Genomic DNA, 25971 nt, shown 5'->3' on the forward strand with positions numbered 1-25971 from the left:
TCCAGAGAGTCTCCAAGAAGCAGAAAAGGAAAAGACGAAGCAGAAGATGATGACCCATCTGAACCATTATCACCTCTACCAGGTCACGCACGTGGTCCCTCCGAACTGAGTCAAATCAGTTTGGAAGTAGAAAAACTTCCCAAGGTAGTCAAGCTGTTAGAAGTCAGCAATGCTGGTTCTGAAGTTACGGAAGTTCAAGCTGGTTCTGAAGCTACGGAAGTTCAAGCTGTTAAGTCCAGTGAAGGACTATTGGACGATTCACCCCAGCAACGTGAACCTACTACACCACCGAGGCGTTATCCGGACCGAGTCAGGAAGCGCAGGAGGCGCTTCCGCAGAGACTGAATCTGTGAACGGTTTTCCGCAGTGACTGCATCTGTGAACTGTTTTTACATGAAGTTGGATATATGTTACGATGTTATGTTTAATGGGGAATAGGTATATTGTAAGCTAAAAAGGGAGGATTGTAGTGTATGTAACCGTTCTACCTTTAAGAGAACTATTGTATGTAACCGTCCACCTTTAAGAGAACTATTTTAGGGGTTGCACTACTTTATCTTGGCTGCTGTATACTGTAATACCGGTGGTGACCACACCGGTATATAAGTGCTGTGTAATGAGTTATTGGGCAGTTCCGCCCTGACCTTCGAATAGTAAAGTCCTGTTAAAGTTTACTCTTGTAGTCTGTGTAGTAATTCGCAATATAACACACAGACTTTACAGTAAGTGCAGCCATGATGGCAGCAGTCTGAGCTTATGTGGCAGCAAGCTGAGCCTGCATGAGAGCAGTCTGAGCTTGCATGACAGAAGCCTGAGCTACCACTGCAGCACTCCGATATTGGGTGGCTGCTGCTTGTGCTGCAACAGAAGCTGAGACATCGCCCATCGGACCCTGCATCATGGTTGGGTCCACAGTGCGCTAATGGAGTTGCCCATCACTTCCATCCTGAAAATCATGGGCTCCAAGCTCTGCGCAAAGCCCTGTACAAAGTTGGTGCCGGTCTCCTCCATGCTCATTGGCAGTGACAACAGGCTCTCTGGCAGGCCTGCCAATGCAGCAAGCATTTCTGTGTGCATGCCCATCATCCTTCTTCTGTAGGCTGCCCCATCAAAGTCCTCATCTGAGTCCTCAGCAGCAGAAATCGTGTGCAACCTCGCCTTCTGGGGAGCTAGCGCCTGCACCATGCTTTCCCCCTGCCCTGGCTGCAGGCCACTCATGCCCAGTGACTCACGACGTGCAGATCCCACCTCTATACTACCCTCTAAAGTACGCGTAGTGCCAGTATCTGATCTGGTGCCTGTGAGTGTAAGATCGAGTGACGGTGACTCTTCCCCATCACTCTCCTCCTGGTCTTCCTGCACTGGCTGGCCAGCTTGGAGTCCTTGGGTATCTGAAAGAGGAAAGGCACAAGGGTTGGGTTGAGTTGAGGGGAGGGGGGAAAACAAGATGTGCATGCATGCAGCATCTGCAGCTTGTAAATCCGAAGAGGTTGTGGGATGAAGGGGAAGTGGGGTGTGAGAAGGAGGATTAGGTATGAGCATACCAACATTTTCAATGGTTTCAGCCTCGCTGCTTGCCACGGGCCCAGTGAATGTCCCTCCAATAATGTCGAGCACTGTCTCCTCCAGCTGGGTCAGGATATGCAGGCTTGCCCGTCCCCCGCCAGTTAGCTGCTGCTGCCTGCGGTTAAGAGCCAGCTTGCCCTGCAAGAGAGAAGGAAGTGTGTCAGTGAGTGTGGTGCAATGTGTTTGGGGATGTGTGTCAGTGATTGTGGTGCAATGAGTTTGGGTGATGTGTGTTAGTGAGTGTGGTGCAATGTGTTTTGGTGATGTGTGTCAGTGAGTGTGGTGCAATGTGTTTGGGTGAAGTGTGTCTGTGAGTGTGGTGAAATGTGTTTGGGTGAAGTGTGTCAGTGAGTGTGGGGCAATGTGTTTGGGAGATGTGTGTCAGTGAGTGTGGAGCAATGTGTTTGGGTGAAGTTTGTCAGTGAGTGTGGTGCAATGTGTTTGGGTGATTTATGTCAGTGAGTGTGGTGAAGTGTGTTTGGGTGAAGTGTGTCAGTGAGTGTGGTACAATGTGTTTGGGTGATGAGTGTGTGTCAGTGAGTGTTGTGCAATATGTTTGGGTGATGTGTGTCAGTGAGTGTGGCGCAATGTGTTTGGGTGAAGTGTGTCAGTGAGTGTGGTGCAATGTGTTTGGGTGAAGTGCATCAGTGAGAGTGCAGCAATGAGTTTGGGTGATGTGTGACAGTGAGTGTGGTGCAATGTGTTTGGGTGAAGTGTTTCAGTTTGTGTGGTGCAATGTGTTTGGGTGATGTATGTGTCAGTGAGTGTGGTGCAATGTGTTTGGGCGATGTGTGTCAGTGAGTGTGGTGCAATGTGTTAACGTGACATTTGACAGTGAATGTGGTGCTGTGGAGGAGCCACAAGAGACTCAGTGTACTTTAGTATAATCCCCTTAATTGTATTATAGTGCAGCCGGGGACTGCACCTTTAAACTGATTGTTACCTTTACAGTGTGTTTTTGCCTTTATCCTGCGTGGTGACGTCATGACGCCAATCACATGACCGCCAGTGGCGCGAAGAACGTGGGGACGTCATGACGTCAGCTTAGAGAACTTTCCAGCAGTCTTCGACTACCTGGCATCTTGAACGAACGTGTTTTGATTTCCTCCTTGTAACATCCAGCAAACTTCGTTGTTATTAAATTCCAGTCTTTTAATCCATCGAGTTGAGCTGAATTATTTAGTTAGGAACCTCCGTTCCTACATTGGTGACCCCGATCTCGTCGAACAAACTTCGAAGAGAATTCAACATGAGCACAAATGCCGTCGCCCTCAAATTGCCTCAATTCTGGGAGCAGCAACCAGAAGCTTGGTTCCTACAGACGGAAGCACAGTTTCACCTGCGGGAGATCGTAGCGGATTTGACCCGTTATTTTTACGTGGTCTCCGCTCTCGACAGCACCACGGCCTCGAGGGTCATCAGCCTACTGAGCAGTCCACCGGACGAGGGCAAATATGAGGCTCTCAAAGCTCGTTTACTGCAAATATTTGGCCTTAACAAATCAGAGCGCGCACGCAGGCTCATTGCCATGCCAGGCATCGGGGACTCAAAGCCTTCGGAATTAATGAGCCAAATGCACACCCTACTTGGTTCGGAAGACCAATGTTTTTTATTCCGAGAACTTTTCCTCTGCCAGCTACCTGACGCGGTGCAGACAGCCTTGGCCAGCTGAGATCACCGACTGTGTTAAGCACGCGGCAGAGGCTGACAAAATTTTTGCAGTCTCACAGCAGTGCTGTGCAGCCACGAGGCGCACTTCTCCTGCGCGTGCGAAGCCCAGCCTTCCTCCAGCAGGCTGATGCACATACCACGCCCATTTTGGCACCAAAGCTCGATGCTGCAAGCCTCCCTGCAGTTTCTCCCCCCCAAAAAATCCTTCAGCAAGCCATCGCCCTTCGAAAAGGACGACAAGCCCTGAAAAGTGCGTTCAATTTACCATGGCGGTCGGTTTAACGGGGAAATTACTTTATGTTACGGATTCCACAATGGGGAGGCAATTCCTCTGTGTCACTGGGTCCCAGTGCAGCATTTTGCCAGCTTCCAGGCTGGATCTACAATCCGGCGGCCGCGGCCCTGCACTCGAGGCAGCCAATGGCGTGGCGATTCGCACTTTTGGGAAACGGACGGTTACCGTTACTTTCGGCGGTCAACAGTTCCTCTGGCAATTTATCACTGCCACAGTGTCACAGGCCATACTAGGAGCCGACTTCTTTTGTGCAAATGGTTTTCTAGTCGACGTCAAAAACTGCCGCCTTATTCACGCGTCCACTTACCATGCGGAGCCCTGCCACCGCAGCACCGCCGTGTCCTGGTCGGTCGCCTGTGCGGTACCAGTTCAAGACGGGTTTACACGCCTACTCAGCAATTTTCCAGAGCTTACCCGGCCTACCTTCTCGGCAGCAGTCACGAAACATGGTGTGGCACACCATATCACCACGAATGGATCATCGGTTTATGCCCGGGCGCGCAGGTTAGAACCCAGCAAACTCGCGGCGGCTAAAGCTGAATTCCAAACAATGGAGCGCCTCGGGATCGTCTGACGCTCCGACAGTCCTTGGTCCTCTCCACTGCATATCATCCCCAAACCAGGTGGAGGGTGGCGGCCTTGCGGGGACTACAGACGATTCAACGATGCCACGACTCCTGATAGGTATCCCATAGCTCATATCCAGGATTTCTCAGCACATTTGGCTGGAAACTCAATATTTTCAAAAGTGGATCTCGTCCGCGGGTATCACCAGGTTCCGGTGCAGCCCCAAGATGTTCCCAAGATGGCGGTCATCACACCTTTTGGCCTTTTCGAATTTCTCAGAATGCCTTTCGGGTTAAAAAATGCAGCGCAGGCTTTCCAGCGGCTCGTGGACTCTGTTTTACGGGATTTGCCTTTCCTTTTCGTATATCTGGAGGATATACTCGTCGCTAGCAAGAACCCCAAGGAACACTTGTTACATCTACGCCAGCTCTTCACTCGGTTAAGCCAACATGGCCTCATTGTCAACCCGGCCAAATGCCAATTCGGTCTCACCAGCATCGATTTCCTGGGGCACAGGATAACATCGGACGGCGCCGTTCCACTAGCCACCAAGGTCGAGGCTGTTACAGCTTTTCCACGTCCCCTCGCTGTTAAGTCCTTGCAGGAATTCTTGGGGATGGTTAATTTTTACCATCGTTTTGTCCCCAAGGCAGCGCAGTTGATGCAACTGCTGTATGAAGCACTGAAAAGGAAATCTGGCAAAGACCTCATCAACTGGACTCCCCAGATGGACCAGGCCTTCCTGGATACCAAAGCAGCACTGGCAGATGCAACCATGCTGGCACACCCTATTCCAGGTGCAACCAACGCTCTCACGATGGATGCTTCGGACTACGCCATTGGAGCAGTGCAGGATCAGTGGGTAGACAGGACTTGGCAGCCGCTGGCCTTTTTCAGCTGCCAACTACGCAAGAACGAACGCAAGTACAGCACGTTCGATAGGGAGTTGCTCGCCCTGTTTTTGGCTATTCGACATTTTTGCTTTCTGCTAGAAGGACGCCCGTTCACCGCGTTTGTGGACCACAAACCATTCACATTTGCCATGGCCAAAACGTCTGAACCTTGGTCAGCGCGGCAACAGCACCACCTCACCTTCATTTCGGAATTCACCACCGATCTACGACACGTCTCGGGCAAGGACAATCTCGTGGCCGATTGCCTCTCCCGCGCTCCTGTCCTGGCAGTTAACCTGGGCGTCGATTTCGCTGGTTTAGCGGAAGAGCAGTTGGCTGACCCCAAAGTTCAAGCGTACTGGACCACGCCTTCCAGTTGGCAAGTTGCTGATGTTCAGTTCCACTCAGCAGGAACCACCCTTTTGTGCGACACATCCATGGGAGTGCCTCGTCCCATAGTGCCAGTCGAGTGGCGCAAGAAAGTCTTTCGGGCGATACACGGGTTGTCGCACCCAGGGATGCGAGCTTCGCAATGTCTCATGTCCCGCAAGTTCGTGTGGAAGGGCATGCACTTAGATGTCCGAGATTGGACAAACAATTGTATTGATTGTCAAAAAGCGAAAGTCAACCGGCATGTTAAAGCCCCTTTGGCTGAGTTTCCAGTGCCAGAGCGACGGCTTGACCACGTACACATGGATCTAGTGGGTCCTCTCCCCGGTTCATGGGGTTTCACGCATCTCCTCACAATAGTGGACCGCACCACCAGGTGGCCAGAGGCGATTCCTTTGGTCGCCACCACTACAGCTGATATTGCCAGGGCATTCCTGTCGTCGTGGGTGGCTCGCTTCGGCGCCCCATCTGACATATCATCGGGCCGAGGTCCACAATTCACTTCCGAATTATGGAACGCCGTTGCACACGGTTTAGGTACCAAGCTACACCATACCACTGCCTACAATCCGCAGGCGAATGGCCTGTGTGAAAGGTTCCATCGGTCGCTTAAGGCATCCCTTCGTGCCAGCCTGCGCAGATCCAACTGGGTAGACAGATTGCCTTGGGTGATGCTGGGGCTAAGGACAGCTCCCAAGGAAGACCTTCAGTCTTCATCAGCTGAGTTAGTTTACGGGCAAACATTGAGGGTCCCTGGTGACTTCCTGCCTCCGCATACAGAACCGTGGTCTGCAACTCAGCAGCTTATCCAGCATCGCGAGGCGGCCAAGAACTTCCTGCCCATTCCGACCTCGCATCATGGCTTACAGAGGCCTCACGTTCCTGCGGACCTCATGTCCGCCAATTATGTCTTCATCAGGCACGACGCGCACAGAGACCCACTGAAACCACCATACGCCAGCCCATTTCGTGTCATATCTGCCGGTGAGAAATATTTCACCGTCGACGTAGGCGGCAGACCGGACACCGTCTCCATCGACTGTCTGAAGGCTGCTCACCTCGATCGCACTGAAACAATAGTGCCTGCCCAGCCACCTCGCCGAGGACGACCGCCGTTGCACGCTGATTCATCATTACAACAGCCAGCCGTTGAACCGCCTACAGATGCCTCACCGTCGTTTTCGCAGTCAGACTCTGCGTTCGCCACACCTGACATGCCGCAACAACCACAGCCAGGCTCCGTGCTGTCTCCCGACGTTCCACTTCCGCCGCCTCAGGGTCGTCGACGCTCGGAGAGAACCATAAAGCCCCCTGTTCGTTTGACACTGGCCATTAATGGGGATTCTGGGGGGGGCGCCTGTGGAGGAGCCACAAGAGACTCAGTGTACTTTTGTATAATCCCCTTAATTGTATTATAGTGCAGCCGGGGACTGCACCTTTAAACTGATTGTTATCTTTACAGTGTGTGTTTGCCTTTATCCTGCATAGTGACATCATGACACCGATCATGAACTGCCAGTGGTGCGAAGAACATGGGGACGTCATGACGTCAGCTTAGAGAACTTTCCAGCAGTCTTCGCCTACCTGGCAACTTGAACGAACGTGTTTTGATTTCCTCCTTGTAACATCCAGCAAACTTCGTTGTTATTAAATTCCATTCTTTTAATCCATCGAGTTGAGCTGAATTATTTAGTTAGGAACCTCCGTTCCTCCAGTGCAATGTTTTTCAGTGAAGTGTGTCATTGAGTGTTCTGCAATGTTTTTGGGTGATGTGTGTCAGTGAGTGTGGTGCAATGTGTTTGCGTGATGTTTGTCAGTGAGTGAGGTGCAATGTGTTTGGGTGAAGTGTGTCAGTGAGTGTGCTGCAATGTGCTTGAGTGATGTGTGTCAGTGAGTGTGGTGCAATGCATTTGGGAGATGTGTGTCAGGGAGTGTGGAGTAATGTGTTTGGGTGATGTGTGTCAGTGAGTATGGTGCAGTGTTTCTGGGTGAAGTTTGTCAGTGAGTGTGGTGCAATGTGTTTGGGTGATGTGTGTGTCAGTGAGTGTCGTGCAGTGTACAGTATTTGGGTGAAGTGTGTCAGTGAGTGTGGCGCAATATGCTAGGGTGATGTGTGTCAGTGAGTGTGCTGCAATGTGTTTGGGTGAAGTATGTCAGTGAGTGTTCTGCAATGTGTTTGGGTGATGTGTGTCAGTGAGTGTGATGCAGTGTATTTGGGTGAAGTTTGTCAGTGAGTGTGGGGCAATGTGTTTGGTTGATGTGTGTCAGTGAGTGTGCTGCAATGTGTTTGGGTGAAGTGTGTCAGTGAGTGTGGTGCAATGTGTTTGGGTGAAGCGTGTCAGTGAGTGTGGTGCAATGTGTTTGGGTGAAGTGTGTCAGTGAGAGAGGTGCAATGTGTTTGGGTGAAGTGTGTCAGTGAGTGTGGTGCAATGTGTTTGGGTGATTTATGTCAGTGAGTGTGGTGCAATGTGTTCGGGTGAAGTGTGTCAGTGAGTGTGGTGCAATGTGTTTGGGTGAAGTGTGTCAGTGAGTGTGGTGCAATGTGTTTGGGTGAAGTGTGTCAGTGAGTGTGGTGCAATGTGTTCGGGTGAAGTGTGTCAGTGAGTGTGGTGCAATGTGTTTGGGTGAAGTGTGTCAGTGAGTGTGGTGCAATGTGTTTGGGTGAAGTGTGTCAGTGAGTGTGATGCAGTGTGTTTGGATGATGTGTGTCAGTGAGTGTGGTGCAATGCATTTGGATGATGTGTGTCAGTGAGTGTGGGGCAATGAGTTTGCGTGATGTTTGTCAGTGAGTGTGGTGCAATGAGTTTGGGTGAAGTTTGTCATTGAGTGTTCTGCAATGAATTTGGGTGAAGTGTGTCAGTGTGTGTGGTGCAATGTGTTTGGGTGATGCGTGTCAGTGAGTGTGGTGCAATGTGTTCGGGTGATGTGTGTCAGTGAGTGTGGTGCAATGTGTTTGGGTGATGTTTTGTAAGGGGTTTTCGATTGCAGAGGTTTCTCTCTCTAGAGGCCTCTCTCTCTTGCACAGTAAAAACCTTGAGTGGTTCGACCCACTCGCCCCTTAGGTTCTATACACTGGACTTTGAGGCAGGAACTACAATGTAGAGAATAATCTATAGATCAGGTTTAATGAAAACGAAATGAAATTTTATTGCATAAAGGAACAAATTGAATATAAGCCAATAAGGTACATGGGAGGGAAAAACAAGTCATAATACAGTACTAACCAACGTATATACAGGCATGTTATACTTTACAAAAGTCATCTAGAAACGGGGAAACACACGGAACATTGAGGGACAACAACTCATATTAATTATACCCAAAATGCCCACCCCCTAAGCCTAGCTAGATCAGATTATGAGGGGCCAGAAACATGCTCACCAATCCAATGAGAAAGTATAAGATTTTGAAAGGTTTGCGTTTTGATCCTCTCAGGCGTCCTGTCTCCATGTGGTCAATGCTGCGGGCTGCGACACTCTCTCTTCTTCCTCGAGGTGAAGGTCACGGACAGGCTGGATGCTGGCAGGCCTGGACGTCGGTGTGGACGGAGACCAACTATTTGACCATGGTTAGATAGGTTTCTTCGAAGAGCCCAGCTGGTTTGCCATTTTCAGATAGGTTTCTTCTGGAGGGCTACCGTCCTTTGTCTCGTCAACGGCCCGGGGTTTGTCAATGATCTCCCGATGGTTACCCCGGGGCGGGACGCAGACTCGAATCACCTTCTTGGCTGGTCTCCGGACCGACGTTCCTCCACGGCTCTCGAAAAAAAGCAAGCCAGCTCAAAAAGCTCTCGATGGCTACCCCGGGACTCCAGTTATACTTCTCAAAGAAGCCCTTATCTCCCGCCAAATCAAGGTTAGTCTTTGTTTAACTTTTGGTGGGCTTGTAGTGCAGCGGGGTAGTCTTTGTTTTTAAAGTATCTTCGGATGGCCGGTAACTGCCATCTCTGGTCTGGAACGACCCTGTATTGTCCTTAATGTCCTTCTGATGTCTTAAACGGTGCTTGATGTTCCCCCTATGAATAAGAAACTGTTTTCCTTTGTCTGGGTAAACATTTTGATGGCCTTTATCTACAGGCCGATCTGATCGGATCTGCATCCAATCTATATGTATGGGGCTCTGTCTGGTTTTGTTTTCCTGAAACTGCCTTCCAGAACCTACTGTGGAATCCACAAAAAGCTGTCTGGGGACTGCAGGAACCATTTTAAGGTGCCCCAAAAGCTGGTCATGGGGTCTGGCGGCCATTGTATGTGTCCCTTTTTCTGGGCTTCTTTTAAAACAGTCTTCAAAAATTAAGGCCTTTTCTGCCAATAGACTCTTATCGGACAATGTTCAATTTTGCGAATTCTACAGTCCCCCCTGATGATACTATAACTTGCTTGAAGTATCATAATTCTGGGTGAGCAAAATTTTCTGACTCTCCATAATCAAACCATCCCCTGTATTTACCTATCTATGACCCCACGACACATGCAATTCCCATTTCAGAAAACCCACAGTATATATTAAGCATCTATAGATGGCAATACATTGGAGTTAAAATCTGACACACATATTTCCAGGCATGGAAGGGGGCCTAATACCCCTACACCACCTGGTTCATACCTATTATCTTTTATTAACAACAACATAATAACCTTCAATAAAAATAATAAAGAATGAAAATACACATGAAAATCACACATGAATGCTATCAAAAATAGAGGAGGGAGGGAAACTTTAACTCTATACATAGCAGCAAAAATCTAAACGGGTGTTTCTTCATCTACCCGCTCATAATGCTCCCTCCATTCTCCTCTGTTCTCATACTTCTGGAAAAGTTTGTCCCTCTTACAATGTACAAAGAGTAAATAAATCACAATAAAAATCTGACATACTACGAGGATGTGGGAGGCTATCCTAATCCAAGAAGGGACTTCTATATTAGTGAACAGGTCCCACCACTGTGGGGTCACTATATCTAATATGTCTGCCCCTATTTCTAAAGTCTTCTGCTCCAGCGTGTAAAAATGTTTCTGTGAAACGGCAACGGCTTTTAGTATCTTGGTGAGGTGTTCAGGGAGAGGGGGAATGATATAGCCAAAATGTGCAACGAATCGTTGCAGATCGGTGAAATTTTCCTTGACAGTGAGAAGAACAGTGGACGGTTCAGGAATGGGGATAATTCGCTCTTGGGCCACTTGAACTTCTGCCTTGGGTTTGAAGCAGAAACTGCTGTCACTGACCGGACACCAGCCGTGCTGTCCATGTTGGTAGTGGGGCGCTGCAGTGGCGACACAGTATGTCCCACCTCCTATATATGCCACCTGCGGGGGCACATGGCCTTGTGCCATTGCCTCCATGGTGCAATTTATAGGCTTCGCGCCAGCAGTTCTGAACCCACATTGTGGTTTCGAATAGGCATTCAAGTGCTGGGGACACAGGATGATGTGTGCTCCCCGGCTCCAGCACCCCGAGAGGTCGGTACCCATCATTGCATGCTCCCATCGAATGACGTAAGGTGGGACGAATGTGTGCACCCCCTTGAAAGACTCCAATGTTCTCCACCCTGTATACCAGGGCGGGTTTAGCTGTCTTTCCCATAACCGGCATTCTTACCACTATACCCATAATGGTGTGATTAGACCTCCCACAGTCCACTGGGACTGGGTAGGCCTCTGAAGCTAGTCTGAGCTGGCACGGACTTAATGCGTTCTCAAAAGGGTGGAGGGCTGCGAGGTGCTTATTGCTGATGCAGGAGGGGACCAAACCTTGCTTTAGATCCTCCAGATTACTGCAGCCCTCGCCCAGTAACCATGCCCCGTACAGCACGCACGCTTCATTCTGCGCAGCCTGATCTGACGCATTCCGATCCTCTCTGATGAGAGCATTTACCGTTTTAGCGTGTTTCTCCAGCTCAGCTATGATTTCTTTTAAGTGTAGTGTCATGGCCTGGTCCTCATTTAACTCAGAACCCACTACCTTATTCTCATTCATCAGTATCTTTCTTAACCGCCCTTTTAAATCATTGATCTGAGTCTGCAGCTCCACGTCATCCACAGTGTTGATGACGGAAGTCCCTGTGTTGAAGGCTGTAAAAATATCATTGACTGTACCCCTTCTTTGTCTCCCTACCCTGTCCAAGACCTCATGTGGTGTGGTGTACAATCTGGCTTTGTCAGCATCGGCAAAGTCGAACTCATAAAATTGTCTGAACATGTTTGTTAACAGGACCTGGTACAATTGCTCCGTTTCCTTGGGGCACCACTCTGGCAATCGCACCTCGGTGAGGTTTAAAATCACCGAGGCGACCACGTAGTGCACCCCTTGGTACAGCACCTGACCTGTGGGCACTAATACCAATCCGTTCCCGGGTCCCTTGGTAGTGGTGGGGCACCCTTCCTTGCGGGCTTTGGCTGCCGGAATCGTGGGCAGGGGCTTGCGGGGGCGGGTGATGAGTTCAGTGGCATTCACCGGGATCTGAGAGTATGGGACTCCGCACACCCATGTGCTGACGTTCCACCTCATCCCTTTCCCAGCATCCTGCCACTGTCTTTGGAAAAAAATGGAGACGCCTGTGGGGCAGACGCGTTCTGAACCCGACATACAGATGTAAATCCCCTCATCTGGTTCCCACCATTTGTCCCAACAGACACTCAATCCCCCATGAGTCCCCGTAATAGTCCGATGGGTATTGTTACCCAGTCGCTCCCACTCGACCGTGGAGTTCTTCATGGTCTTGCTCAGCTTCCTGAGCCACCACCATCTGTCCAAAGGAACATGTCCATGGCGTATCAAACAAATCTTCCTTCCGACGGTGACGCTGACTCTGGGCGCGATGATCCTCACCCTGGGACACATTAGAGAAGTCTCTCTGTATGCAAATCCGGACTGGCTGGAGTATTCCGTAGAGTTCGACCCCAGCCATCCTGGCCACCTCCCTTCGTGGAAATAGGTAGCTGTTTCTTCAACGTCCCGTTCACCTGTCCCATCAGTGATGGGGGCTGTGTCCCCGGAGCATCCATACACGATGGAGTCCTTGGTGTAGCCCTGACAGGCCAAGTTACACCCGATCACCACAAACACGATGAGAATCCTTTCCATAGTGCCCTTGGTTCCTGCAAGAGATTAAACGATACAGCCAGGCTCCCGAGAGATTCTGGTCTAGGTGAAGGCATGATCGGGTCTTTCGACCTCAATCCGAAACAAACACACATGCTGGGCAGATTCTAAAACTACTCCTTATAACACCCATCACCTTAAAATTTACACACCTTATACTTAACCAAACTTATGTACAGCGCCGCCCGTCCCTGGGCGGCCTACCTAATCCCTGTTCGGTCTGCAGCTCACCGCTCCCTGTGGCGGGGCTGCACTGACCTGTGGCTTGAGTCCCCTGCAGCCTTTTGCTGCCAATTGGGGACTGCGTCTTTCTAGGGATTTCCCAAGTCGGTGTCTGCTGAAGTAGGGGGAATCGGGCCAGGGCTTTACTGGCTGAGGTGTTCGAGACGACCTGCGAGGGGGTGCCTTGGGTGAGGCTCCCTTAGCGAGTGGACCTGTGGTTGGGACTTTAGCCCTCACAGCCCGTGGCTCCACCACAACTGCCGGCTTCGGCTCCCTTCCCTCCGGCTCCGCCCCTTTGGGATTTGTGTCTGTGGCGGACGACTCCTCCCTACCTGTCCCTACAGGTGGAGAATCTCCGCCCCCAAGTTCTACCTCCCCTACGCCCGAGTCGAGGGCGGGACCTCCAGAATCGTGTCAAGGGCGGGGCCTAGCTGTTCGGGCTCTTCCCCGTCCGAGTCCCAGGCCAATGGGGAAACCTCCCAAGTGGGCGGGAGAGCTCCTTCCCTCAAGCAGGCTGCGGTTCCAGCCTGTGTGGTCTGTGACTCTTTGCACACCTCAGGCTGAGGATCTTTACCCTCAGACCTGGCTTCGGTTGTTGTCTCTTTTGCACCCGGCTTAAATAGCTTGCACTGATTTACGTGAAACCATTTAGTGCGCCGGGGCAACTTCACTGCGTAAACCATGGGGCTGGCTTTGTCTACGATACTGTAGGGCCCCATGTACAGTGGTCCTAAACTCCCCACTCGGGCATAGTTTTTCACCATGACCTGATCTCCTACTTCCCACTCCTGTGTCTTACGGGGTTCGAGCAGCAGTCGGTTGCCCTGATGCTGCTTTCCCATGTTCCCAGCCGCTTGCCCATAAACCTGTTTCAGGCGCTCAAAAAGGGTCTGGGCAAACTTGTCCCGATTTACCTCCCGGAGCTGACCTTCAGTGAGCACCGGGGCTAGTACATGGGTGGGGGTCCGCATGACTCTCCCAGTCATTAATTCGTGCGGGGAGTACCCCGTACTTTTAGACTGGCTAGCCCGGATCCCCATGAGGACTAGAGGCAGGACCTCCGCCCATTTCTGGGGCGAGTCCATCGTCTCTTTCCTCAGTTTTTCTTTGAGGGTGCGGTTCATGCGCTCCACAATCCCAGATGACTGAGGATTGTGGGTCACGTGCCACCTCCCTTCGATGCCTAAGAGCATGAGGGTGTTCTGCATCACTTGGCCGGTGAAATGACTCCTTTGGTCAGGCTCCACAAATCGTGGTAGTCCCCACCGCGAGAACACTTCCCGGACCAGATCCTGGCAGTACTAAGTGCCGTGGCTGTTTTGCATGGGAAGGCCTCTACCCATTTGGTGAACACATCCACCAGGACAAGGCAATACTTATAGCCTCCTTGGGCGGTGGGCAGGGGCCCGATGTAGTCGACCTGTATCGACTGCCATGGTCCCTCTACTCTCCTGATGTGTCCCATGGGCACCTTCCTTTTCTGGGGGTCTGGGTTGTTTGCAGCGCACACAAGACAATTAGCACAGAACTCACGGACATCGTCCCGAAGTCCCGGCCACCATCCCGCCTGTTCTACCCATTGCCAGGTGACCTCAGGCCCGGGGTGTCCCGCTCCTGGGCCCTCATGGGCCAGTTGAAGGAATTCCCTCCGGTGCTGCTGTGGCACAACCCACTGTTCCCCTCAGAACAGCATGCCTTCCTTGATGGAAAGGGCTGCTGTACCGTACGGACCTTCTACTCCCTTGCCCTCAGTGATGGCATTGAGGACTGTTTTTAGGGCGGGATCTAGGGTTTGGACGGTCTTGAGGTCTGGGGGCAGTGTCACCCCTGTGGTCCCCTGATTCCCATCCCTGCCTCGGATTACTGCCACGGGTTTGGACCCATAGGGATCCCAGAAAATACCGGTGTGGGCACCTTCCCTGGCTAGCGCATCCGTTTGCTGGTTACCCTGGTTGGGGGGTTCTGTAGAGGAATGAGCCTTCACCTTGTGGATAAAGACTTCCCCTTCCTCCCCCACTGCGGCCAGGATCTTTTCTAGTAGTGGCTTCATGGTCAAGGGTCGCCCGTCCGCAGAGGTATATCCGCGGCGAGACCAGATGGCCAGGTATTCCATACACGAGTTGCATGTGAACATGCTGTCCGAGCAAATCGTGTATGGGGTGGGGAAGATTTCGGGGTGTGTAACGATATACACTACCGCGGATAGTTCAGCCTGCTGGGCGCTCATAGTGCTGGGGAGTCTAATCGCCAGGGCAATGTCTGCCGCGGGGTCATAAACTCCACACCCTGTGAGTCATTCGCCAGCGGATACCGTGCTGGAACCGTCTACGTAGATCTCGCAGCCCGTGGGATGTATCCCGGCCCGTAAACCTACATTCACTTCCCATACCCCTTCTACGGAACACCGATGGGCTGTTCCGGGATATACCATGTTGGCCGCGAGCTTGGGCTCGCAGAGACCCTTCACCTTCAGATCCATCTGAGAAAGGAGGAGGGTCCAGCGCACAATGCGGACACTGCTTACTGTCCCATCCTTAATTCTTCCATCCAGAAGCATCCGGGTGGATGTGTGATGGGTGAGGAGAGTGATGGGAGAGGTGCCTGTGAAGATCAAAGACCTTTTCACAGCCCAATGCGTGGCCAAGAGATGCCGTTCGCAATTGGAGAAACTCCTTTCCACATCTGTGAGCACCCTGAAGGAGTAAACCACTGGTCTTAGCTAGCCGTGTCGCTCTTGAAGCAGTACAGCGCTCAGGCTATCCCCGCTAGCCGCTACCTCCAGGAAAAACTCTTCTCCTCCATCTATGGCCCCCAGAGCTGGCACGGTCTGCAAGTCCCCCTTGAGTTTTTCAAATGCTGCCTGGCAACCCTCATCCCAGGACCATTCCACTCCTTTGTGGAGGAGTCACAGCAGTGGGGCTGCTGTGGCTGCATAGTCCTCAATGAAGTCTCTGCAGTACCCGGTCAGTCCCAGAAAGGACCTCACACCCGTCACGGTGGTGGGGATCGGTAGATCTTGCACCGATTCCCGTCTAGCCTTGTCTATGGCTCTTTCTCCAGCGCAGATGGTCAGACCCAGGAATTTTACTTCCTGCTGGCCGATCCGTGCCTTCTTCGGGTTCACCTTGAAACCCTTTCTGCCTAACAGCTCCAATAGCTCGGCCAATAGTGGGCCGTGCTCCTCCCTGGAATCTGTGAACAGGAGCAGGTCGTCCACATACTGCACTAGCTGATTGGGCTGGCTGAACTCTTTTAAGCTTCCTGCCATACATTGGTGGAAAATGCTGGGGCTGTTATGGAAACCCTGTGGCAAGCAGTTCCAGGTGTACTGTTGCCCTTTAAAAGTAAAGGCAAACTTGTACTGATCCTCCCTCCTTAAAGGGATGGACCAAAACCCATTGGAAATATCCAGCACCGTGAACGTGGTCGCGGATGCTGGGATACTCCCTATCAGGTCGGCAACTGCTGCTACCGTCGGCGCGCAGGCTGGGATGTTGCTATTGAGGACTCTGTAGTCCACCGTGGCTCTCCATGAATTGTCCGGTTTCTTCACCGGCCACAAAGGAGAGTTCACGTGGGTGGCTATCGGCCTCAATACGCCCTGCTGCACCAGTGAAGGCATTGCTGTCTCCATGTCGGGCTCCGCTTCCCTGGGGAAGTTGTACTGTTTTAGGGGTCGGGCCATGTGGCCCCCGTCTACTCTGACCTCAAACCCGGTGACCCTCCCGCAATCGTGTTTGTGAGTGGCAAACGTAGTCAGGTGGTCTGACACGAATGCCTGCAGATCTTGTGGGACGCTGGCGACCATGAGCTCGAGGTCGTAGCCCTCTTTTGGCTTCACGGTACATAGGGTCCCTTTCCCTTCCTTTTCTGGGATGATGACTACCTCACCTCTCTTACCCGTGCTCTCTCCCCAGAGACAGTGATTTCTAAGATCCATGAGAACCCCGTGTTCCTCTAAGAAATCAGACCCAAGGATCCCTTTTCCACCCTCCACCTCCCACTTCATCAGTATACACTTCCACGTGGTGCGGAGTGGTCCTAAATGAATGGAGAGAGGGATGGAGAATGCGCCAGCCTGTTCTTTACCTGTGAAGCCCGACAGAATATATGGAACCCCGGTGGACAGAGGTGAGGTGGTAGGATTAGCTGTGTGGATCACGGTGCACGATGCCCCCGTATCCAACAGATAGGGCTTCCTTTCCTGCTCTACTTCCATCTCCACGAGGGGTCGCCTCCATAAATCATATCGCAGCGGACATAGGTAAATGGGCTGCACTGGCTCTAGTCATTGGGGTGAAACGGTCGGGTTTGTGAGAACGACAGGGCCGGTGGTGGCTACTACCCTCCCCTGCGAGATCATAAGAGACCGCATTGTCTCTAAAATTGACTCTATTGCAGCGGGATCCATAGCTGCACCGGTTCCCTTTTCTGGGGCGGCGGTCTGGGCTTGGGCTGTGGGAGATCTTCCCTTATTATCCTTCCACGGATTTTTACAGTCCCTGCGCCAATGTCCATCCTTCCCACACCCGTAGCAATTGAGCTTGGCCTGGGGAGGGCGATTCCCCTCCTGATGCCACTCCTTTTTGCTTGGGGCTGCGGGTTTTGCCTCATGCACTTTTCCCTTAGAGGAAGGTGCCTCCTGACTCCTGCAATTCTTGTATGCAATGGTGAGCTGTCGGAGCACTGTCTCCTCTGTGGTACCGGGACCTTGGGGGTCAAACCAAGATTTGGCTTGGGCCTGTATCTGTGGTGAGCTGTTGGCAACCAGGCAGCGGAGCCAATGAACCCGCTGGACGTTGTTCATTGCGGCCCGTTCCGGCATGCCCGGACAGCTGCGCCAATACACTGGCCACAGCCTTTCTGCGAAAACCCGTGGGGGATCTCCAGTTAGCTGCACAATCCCTTCCACACGGAAGAACGGATTGCCGTCATCAACTCCCATAACCTCCAGGACCTCGTCCAAAAGTTCCACATACCCTTTCCGTCCCCTCTTACTCCCATCTGAGAGGCACTGAAGGATTGTGCTATCCAGGGAGAACAGCAACATCTTCGCCTGTTCAAGATCATCACAATCATTGATGGCGGCTGTCTCCTCTATCTCCCTGAAATGGACTGAGGGATCTCCCTTCTCAGTGAGTTTTGGGAGGTGGCTCACCATCGCTCTGAGTTGTTGGGCACCGTGGGGCAACACAATCTGGTTCAGGAGGGGTCCGTCCGCACCACTCGCGTCGACGGGACCGTACCTCTGGTGCCGAGTAGGACACATTGGTGCCGGCTCCGGCTTTACTACCAGGGGTTATTCCTCCTCCAGTTCTACCTCGGCTTCCTCCCCTTCTACCACCCCCCCTTCGGGCCAAACCTTATTATAGCTCGGCGGTGCTGAGGGTTCAATGGCTGGTGCCACAACTGCTTCGTGTGGAATCGGTCTCTTGGATTCCTTCAGGAAGTCTATTTCACTCGCTTATGGGCTTACGAGGAATACCATGCCTTTTGCCTTTGCCAGGGCCATTCTTAGGTCTTCTAACGCCTTCTAGCAGGGGCCGTGGTCTGCGCTCTCAAACCCGTTCTCAATGGTCAGCTTGTAAGCTGCCTTGACCTCTACTACTCTCTCCTCCTGCGCTCTTAGCTGTTGTGCGAGGCGGGCGCTTTTCTCCCGTACCCTCGTTTCATGCAACTTTGCCTCAGTAACCTGACATTCCAGGTACTCTATTTTAGCCTGATGTTGGCTGGCTACAGTTTGGCGTTCTTGATTCAGCGCGTGAAGCGCTGCGATGAGTTTTTCCCCACCCATGGCCGTTTCCTCTATCTCTGAAGCCTGGGTTTTGATCTTGGCTGCCTGCGCTGCAACGACCTTGTCCAAAATCTGGACTTGTCTTTTGTAGCACATCAGCCACACTGCCTTCTTGACTGACTTCTTATGTTCTTTGCTCTCTGTCCACCTGATGGCTGCATCTACCGGACACCCATCCAGTAAGAGATCGGAAATCCACTGCTTAGTGAGTTTTACCTTACCAAAAACATAATCCGCTATCCTCTCATCCATAACATTTCGTCCATTTAAACCTGGGTCTAATACATTGCAATCCTGCTGCCAGAGTCCTGCCGCGGTCACCATTTTCTGTAAGGGGTTTTCGATCACAGAGGTTTCTCTCTCTAGAGGCCCCTCTCTCTTGCACAGTAAAAATCTTGAGTGGTTCGACCCACTCGCCCCTTAGGTTCTATACACTGGACTTTGAGGCAGGAACTACAATGTAGAGAATACTCTATAGATCAGGTTTAATGAAAACGAAATGAAATTTTATTGCATAAAGGAACAAATTGAATGTAAGCCAATAAGGTACATGGGAGGGAAAAACAAATCATAATACAGTACTAACCAACGTATATACAGGCATGTTATACTTTACAAAAGTCATCTCGAAACGGGGAAACGCACGGAACATCGAGGGACAACAACTCATAATTAATTATACCCAAAATGCCCACCCACTAAGCCTAGCTAGATCAGATTATGAGGGGCCAGAAACATGCTCACCAATCCAATGAGAAAGTATAAGATTTTGAAAGGTTTGCGTTTTGATCCTCTCAGGCATCCTGTCTCCACGTGGTCAACGCTGCGGGCTGCGACACTCTCTCTTCTTCCTCAAGGTGAAGGTCATGGGCAGGCTGGAAGCTGGCAGGCCTGGACGTCGGCGTGGATGGAGACCAACTATTTGACCATTGTTAGATAGGTTTCTTCGCAGAGCCCAGCTGGTTTACCATTTTCAGAAAGGTTTCTTCTGGAGGGCCACTGTAATGTATGTACCTTTAAGGGGGAACTACCTTTTACAGCTCATGTATACTGTAGTACCAGCAGTGACCACACCTGTATATAACGCTGAGTAGTAATCTGTACAGATCAGTTGCCGTCTGATCCACGTTGAGTAAACACCTATTGTACCATTCTCCACAGTCTGTGTCTTCTTATACATGGACGTAACATTGGCGACGAGGCAGGTTCGAACCTACCTGCAACTCTGCATCACCTCCCGGGGATTCGTTCCTGGAGGTCAGTGGATTGCAGGTCAAGGCCAGAGTCTCGGGTGTCGACCACGGGCAACCGCCCAGTCATCCAGCAGAGGCTCGAGAATTGCGGGGGAGGCTGTCGAGAGCCAGGCTTGGCTTTCCAGTCGAGGTGGTCCAGCGAAACGGGCTGGCAACAGGTAGTGCACAGACCCTTCCCGGACAGCGGCGGGCTAGAGCCCGACCGAGCGGCACAGCAAAGGGCCAAGCAGCGTCGACAGGGGAGAGAGAGAGAGGGCAGAGCGCACAGGGCGCAGCCGGTGTTCAGGGGCCGATCAGCGTCGGAGAGAGGGAGAGAGAGACGCGCAAAAACCCGTGAGGCGCCGCCATTGCCACGAGGACCGCCGATAGCGGCGTTGGCAAAAGCGCAGGAGAATCGCGCGAAACCTACAGGGTGCCGCCATTGCCATGAGAACCGCCGGGAGCGGCGTCGGTAGCAGCGGGGGAGGAAGGAAAGCGCAGGAGACGCCGTTTTAAGCCATTGGGAGACGCCATTTTAAACCACACCCAAAATGCGGAAGAGTGGCAGTATCACCGCATTTGACAATGAAGTCGAAGATTGGACTACATATGTCGAACGAATAGAGATGTACTGCAAGGCAAATGAGGTGTCAGATGACAAGAAAGCGTCGGTATTGTTAAATTTAATGGGTGCAAAGACGTATGGTTTATTACAAAACCTAGTAACCCCAACGAAGCCAATGGAAAAGAGTTTTGAAGACATAGTAACGATACTAAAGGAACATTTAAACCCCACACCGCTGCTGATAGCAGAAAGATTCAAGTTTCACAAACAGAACCAGCATAAGGATGAAAGCAATGCTGATTATTTAACAGAACTGCGCAAACTATCGAAACACTGCCAGTTTGGAGTGGGACTGGCAGATACCTTAAGGGACAAGTTTGTGTGTGGGCTTCAAAGTGAAGGAACCCAGAAACGGCTTTTATCTGAAAAGGACCTTACGCTGGAAAAGGCTTTCAGCATTGCGGTATCATATGAAGCAGTAGCACGGGGCGCTGCAGAGATACAACAGAGACCGCAAGAATATGACACAAACGAAATGTCATATGGAACAGAGAAGTGCTATCGCTGCGGCAGAACAACACACGACCAGAATGATTGCTGGTTCAAAGACAAAGGCCTAGAAATTCATTGTAGCCACTTTTGGGGCGGTAAAGTTTGCGCCCGCCGCCAAATCGAGGCCACTTCTCCGATATTCATTAGCTTCGCCCTAAGAGTTTGCTCGAGCACTAAAACTGGCGCTGGACACCTCTCTTTAGGCGCTAAGCCGGAGGTGCTGAGCGAGAGCGCCGAGGCCGGGCGCAGCGCAGGTGCGGCCATCTCGTGATTGACAGCAGACACCCTGGCGCCGGCCAGCTCTTAAGGGGGAAGGGTCGACTTGGTCTGCTGCCACGCCCTGGATCGTGGAGCCCTCCAGCTAGGCCTGAACACTGCTGCTGGACCCAAATAGCGCCTGAAGCCATGCAGAAGGCCCGTGAACGAGCGCAGCGCTTCTCAGAGCGTGATCTGAGTGTGCTGGTTGGTGGTGTGGAGAAGAGGCGCCATATTTTGTACCCGGACAATGGCAGGAAGGCGCCGATCCACGCCTACCGAAGAGCCTGGAGGCATGTCGCCAGCAAGGTGTCAGCCAACAGCGAGGTCCCCAGGAGCGGTGTCCAATGCCGCAAAAAGTTTAATGACCTCACGCGGATTGTGAGGGTGAGTACCCTTTCCAGTGACCTCCTCATCCTTGCATGTGCACCTCACATTATGGGCAAAGGGACCTGAAAGCCCTAATGGCCAGCCCTCATCCAGCAGCTATGGGACAGGCATGAACATCAATTGCACATTCTGCACTTAACACACTGGCCAAGCTATTCCACCATGGGAGGCAGTGCACACAAGATCAGGGCGACACACTGGCCAGGCTATTCCACCATGGGAGGCAGTGCACACAAGATCAGGGCGACACACTGGCCAAGCTATTTCACCATGGGAGGCACTGCACACAAGATCAGGGCGACACACTGGCCAGGCTATTCCACCATGGGAGGCAGTGCACACAAGATCAGGGCTACACACTGTACTTAGAGGCCGTCCTTTCTCTTGCAGGCCAAGCTGGCCAATAATAGGAAGAGCCGGACTGCGACCGGGGGAGGCCGACCCCAGATCCAGCCGCTCACCGAGCTGCAACATCGCGTGGAGCGCATCATGGGTGGCCGGGTGATTGGCCCCGTTGCATGTGGAGATGCCGACCCTGTTCTGGGCACCAATGGTAAGGACATCAATGTTTGGACCTCTCTCATCCCACTTGCGCATCAGATCTACATCCTTTGCCACTGTCCGACCAATGCGCTGAATGCCACCACTCATGCATCCCTCGCTGACGCCCTCTCCTCACTCTAAAGCTACTCTTGTGCCTTCCTGCTTTCAGATGGTGAGGAGGAGGTCCCTGAACTTGCCAGTGGCAGCCCCTCAGAAGAGGAGGAGGAGGAGGAGCAAGAGGAAGGCGGCCCATCAGGGGAACCCTCAGCCGTGGCAACCCATGCCAATGTAGGGGACATGTCTTCCCTGGAGGGGAGCGTGGCGGAAGTGTCGGAGGGGAGGGGAGCTCATGGGACCTGCGGCCTGCAGAAACGCGGGAGGGGGGTGCCAGCTCGGCGGCCTTCTCCCCAGAGGGGGGAAGGGTCGGAGGGGAGTCCAATTGCTGGGCCCAGCGGCGTCCAGCAATGCAGGAAGGGTCGGCCAGCTCGGCGGCCTTCTCCCCAGAGGGAGAGTCCGGCCTCCAGTCCGGAGATGGTCTTCGCCGAGGAGATGGAACGCCTCGAGGACTTGTCCGCGGACTCGGAGCGCCGGCACACGGAGCTCATGGGGGTAGTGGCACGGTTGCCTGAGGCCATCGAGTCCCTCTCTCAGAGTGTCACCGACATCGGGGCCTCACAGGCCATCAGTTTGGTGGAATTCGGGGCAGAGCAGGCAGCGAGTCGGGCGGCATTTGGGGCAGCTCAGGCAGCGAGTGGGCAGCTGATCAGTGGTGCCGTGCAGTCACTGGGTGCTCTGATGAGGTCACTCAACAGGTCAACACGGGCACTCACTGCTGCCACACTCGCTGTGTTAGCCAGGCCTCACCAGGGCACCCGGCACGCTGCAGCAACACAGCGGTCTGTCCCTCAGCAGATTGGTGCGCATGCTGCAGTGCTGGCCCGGGTGAGTGCCAGTGTCTCAGGCGACCAGCGAGGGCCTGCCATCCGCCAGCTTGCCCCCATTCCTCCAGCCGCCACTGCCACTCCTCCAGTGGAGCTGCCAGGAGCTGCTGCAGCGACTGATGCTGGCCAGCCACAGCTGCAGCATTCAACAGCCGCCCGCTCGACGGCCAGACCTCGACTAGGCCGACCCCCAAGGGCATCTGCCGTCACGACATGTGCCCCTCTGGAGCCTGCCCCCAGCCTTGCAGCAGCCAATGGCCTTACTTTGAGGAGGAGCAGCAGGGCGGGCAGGGGCCACAGAAAGATGGCCAAGGCATCGCCCTAGCGGGCCAAAAGGTCGAATGTGTGGCCAGTTGTGTTTGTTTTTTGAGGCCGATAATTGGATGTTTGTTTATTGAGGCCGAGAATTGGATGTTTGTTTTTTGAAGGCCGAGGATGTGATGTTTGTTTTTTACGAAGGCCGAGGATGACGGCCATTTTAGTTGCACTGTTTTGTTAATCCTCTCCAGGTTGTGGGAGCGAGTAATGTGTTTGAGTGTTTTTTGGGGGTTTCGTCTGTTTTTGGTTTTCATGTGGGAAGGGCCCTGAGTTTGTACAATAAAGCATTTTATTTATTAACATTGTCCATGTTTGATCTTTGAAGTGTTTGTTGCCTTAACCGGCTGAGGGCTTGCGGAGCAGCTGCAATCATGTTCTTTCATTGGCACAAGCCATTCCCTGACAGGGGGCCTAGAAGTGACGTTCAATAAGCCGCCGACGGGCGGCCCTTGGACCTTGTGCCTCCCTCCTGGGCTGGTACTCCTTGTCCTCCTCCTCCTCATGCTCCTCCTGCTCCTCCTCCTGAGGTGGGGGTCCAACGTGAGGTGGCAGTGCCTGAGTCCTGCGGATAGCCAGGTTGTGCAGCATGCAGCAAATGACGACGAATTTGGAGACTCGCTCCTGCGAATACTGGAGGGCTCCCCCGGAGCGATCGAGACAGCGGAACCGTTGCTTGAGGACGCCCATTGTTTGTTCTATGATGTTCCTAGTCGCTTGATGGCTCTCGTTGTATGCCTCTTCAGCAGGGGTCGTGGGCGCGCGGAGCGGGGTCATGAGCCAGGTACACAAAGGATAGCCTTTGTCTCCGATAAGCCATCCTCTTGGGTGAGGCTGTGCCTGGAACATGTCAGCCACAGTTGTCTGTTGCAGGATAAAGGCATCGTGGCTGCTGCCTGGAAAGCGGGCATTGACAGCTAGGATGCGCTGCCTGTGGTCACACACCAGCTGTACATTGAGGGAATGGTAGCCCTTCCGGTTGCGGTAATCCTCGACATGCTCCAGAGGTGCCCGCAAAGCCACATGCATGCAGTCAATGGTGCCCTGCACCATGGGGAAGCCCGCTATTCTTGCAAATCCCACTGCACGCTGCTGCTGCTTGTCCAGGGTCATGGGGAAGGAGATGAATTGATGTCTCCTTCTGAAAAGGGCTTTGGTCACCTGGCGGATGCAGCAATGCACGGCGAACTGGGAGATGTTAGCGATGTCCCCAGCAGCGGATTGGAAGGAGCCGGTGGCATAGAAGTTGAGAGCCACCGTCACCTTCACTGCCACCGACAGAGACATCCTGCGCATCAGCTGTGGCTGCAGATCTCTGTGAAGCAGCTGGCAGATGTCTGCAACCACCTCCCTTCTGAATTGCAGCCTCCTAACACACATCGCGGCAGACATGGTCAGATAGGAGGACTGCTGGCGGTATACCCTGGGTGGGTAAGGCCTCAGTTGGCGACGCCTGTTGCCCCCTCTGCATCTAGCCAGGGCTGCCACTCTCTCACGGCGTCTGTAAGCCCTTCTGGCATAAGGCTGAAAGTCAGCGTTGGCACCCAATGCAGCCCTCATTATATGCTGGCAAACACTGAGCTCTCAATGAAGGCAAAGATAATTGCTAAGCTCTGGCCTGAGCCAAAAATACCTGTCCTAGTGTTGGTCCAAACCAGTAAGCTCTCCTCCTTGGTCTCTCTCCCAAAAACCGTTGCACAAGAGTGAATGCTGCAAAATGGCTGGCCTTTATAGTGCAGAGTAAGTGCCCTTTAATTAGTGCTCCCCGCGGCCCGCCTCAGCTGTGTACCGTTCCACTTCACAGTCGTTAGGGCCGCCCGGCGCACAATGGCCCGGCGCGAGTGAAGTTCCGGTTCGGGGCGCACAAAGGGCGTTGCACGACGAAATGACGTCATGATCTGCGCGTGCAGCAGGGCGAGCGCTAAGACTTTGCGCCGGTGCTAAATGTGTACTGAAGTTGGGGCGAGGCGCAGATCGCGTTGCGCCCGGGCGCTAAGCGCCTAGCGCTCGAGATCTACTCCTCTTAAGGCGCTAATGGCTGGCGCGCCCAACTGAATTTCTAGGCCAAAGTGTGCAGACAGTGTGGAAAAGTAGGACACATAGCACGAGTCTGCAGGTCGGGAAAGAAAACCAGCAATAAGAAACCTACCAAAGGAAAGTACCAGAAGGTACATAAGATGACGGAGAATAGTTCAGACGAACAAAAGAGTGATAACGACTCCGAAAGCGGGGAACTGAGTTGTCTGAAACTACATAATGTGATCACAACAGAGGATCACCGAACCATTTGGGTCACTCTCAAGATGGCAGGAGTCCAGGTAAGGATGGAATTGGACACAGGATCAGCCCTAACATTCATAAACCGATGGGACTACGAGCGGCTATTCTCACACATACCCTTGAGAGACACAAAAATTATTTTGAAGACGTACACGGGGCAAAAAGTCTACCCCAAAGGAAAAATAAGGGTGACCGTTATATATAACGGTAAGGAAACACCAAAACTAGACCTGTATGTATTGCAAGATGGAGGACCACCATTACTGGGACGTGAATGGATCCGGAAAGTACAACTGGATTGGCATTCCATACAGGCACTGACTGTGGCTGACAAAAAGGATGATGAAATCACACCTGGGCGACTGTCAAAGATCCTAACTGACGCAAAAGAAGTGTTCC

This window comes from Somniosus microcephalus, chromosome 17, assembly GCF_052327205.1.
Source record: "Somniosus microcephalus isolate GS21.2 chromosome 17, FLI_Smic_1.0, whole genome shotgun sequence".
Classification (NCBI taxonomy): Eukaryota; Metazoa; Chordata; class Chondrichthyes; order Squaliformes; family Somniosidae; genus Somniosus; species Somniosus microcephalus.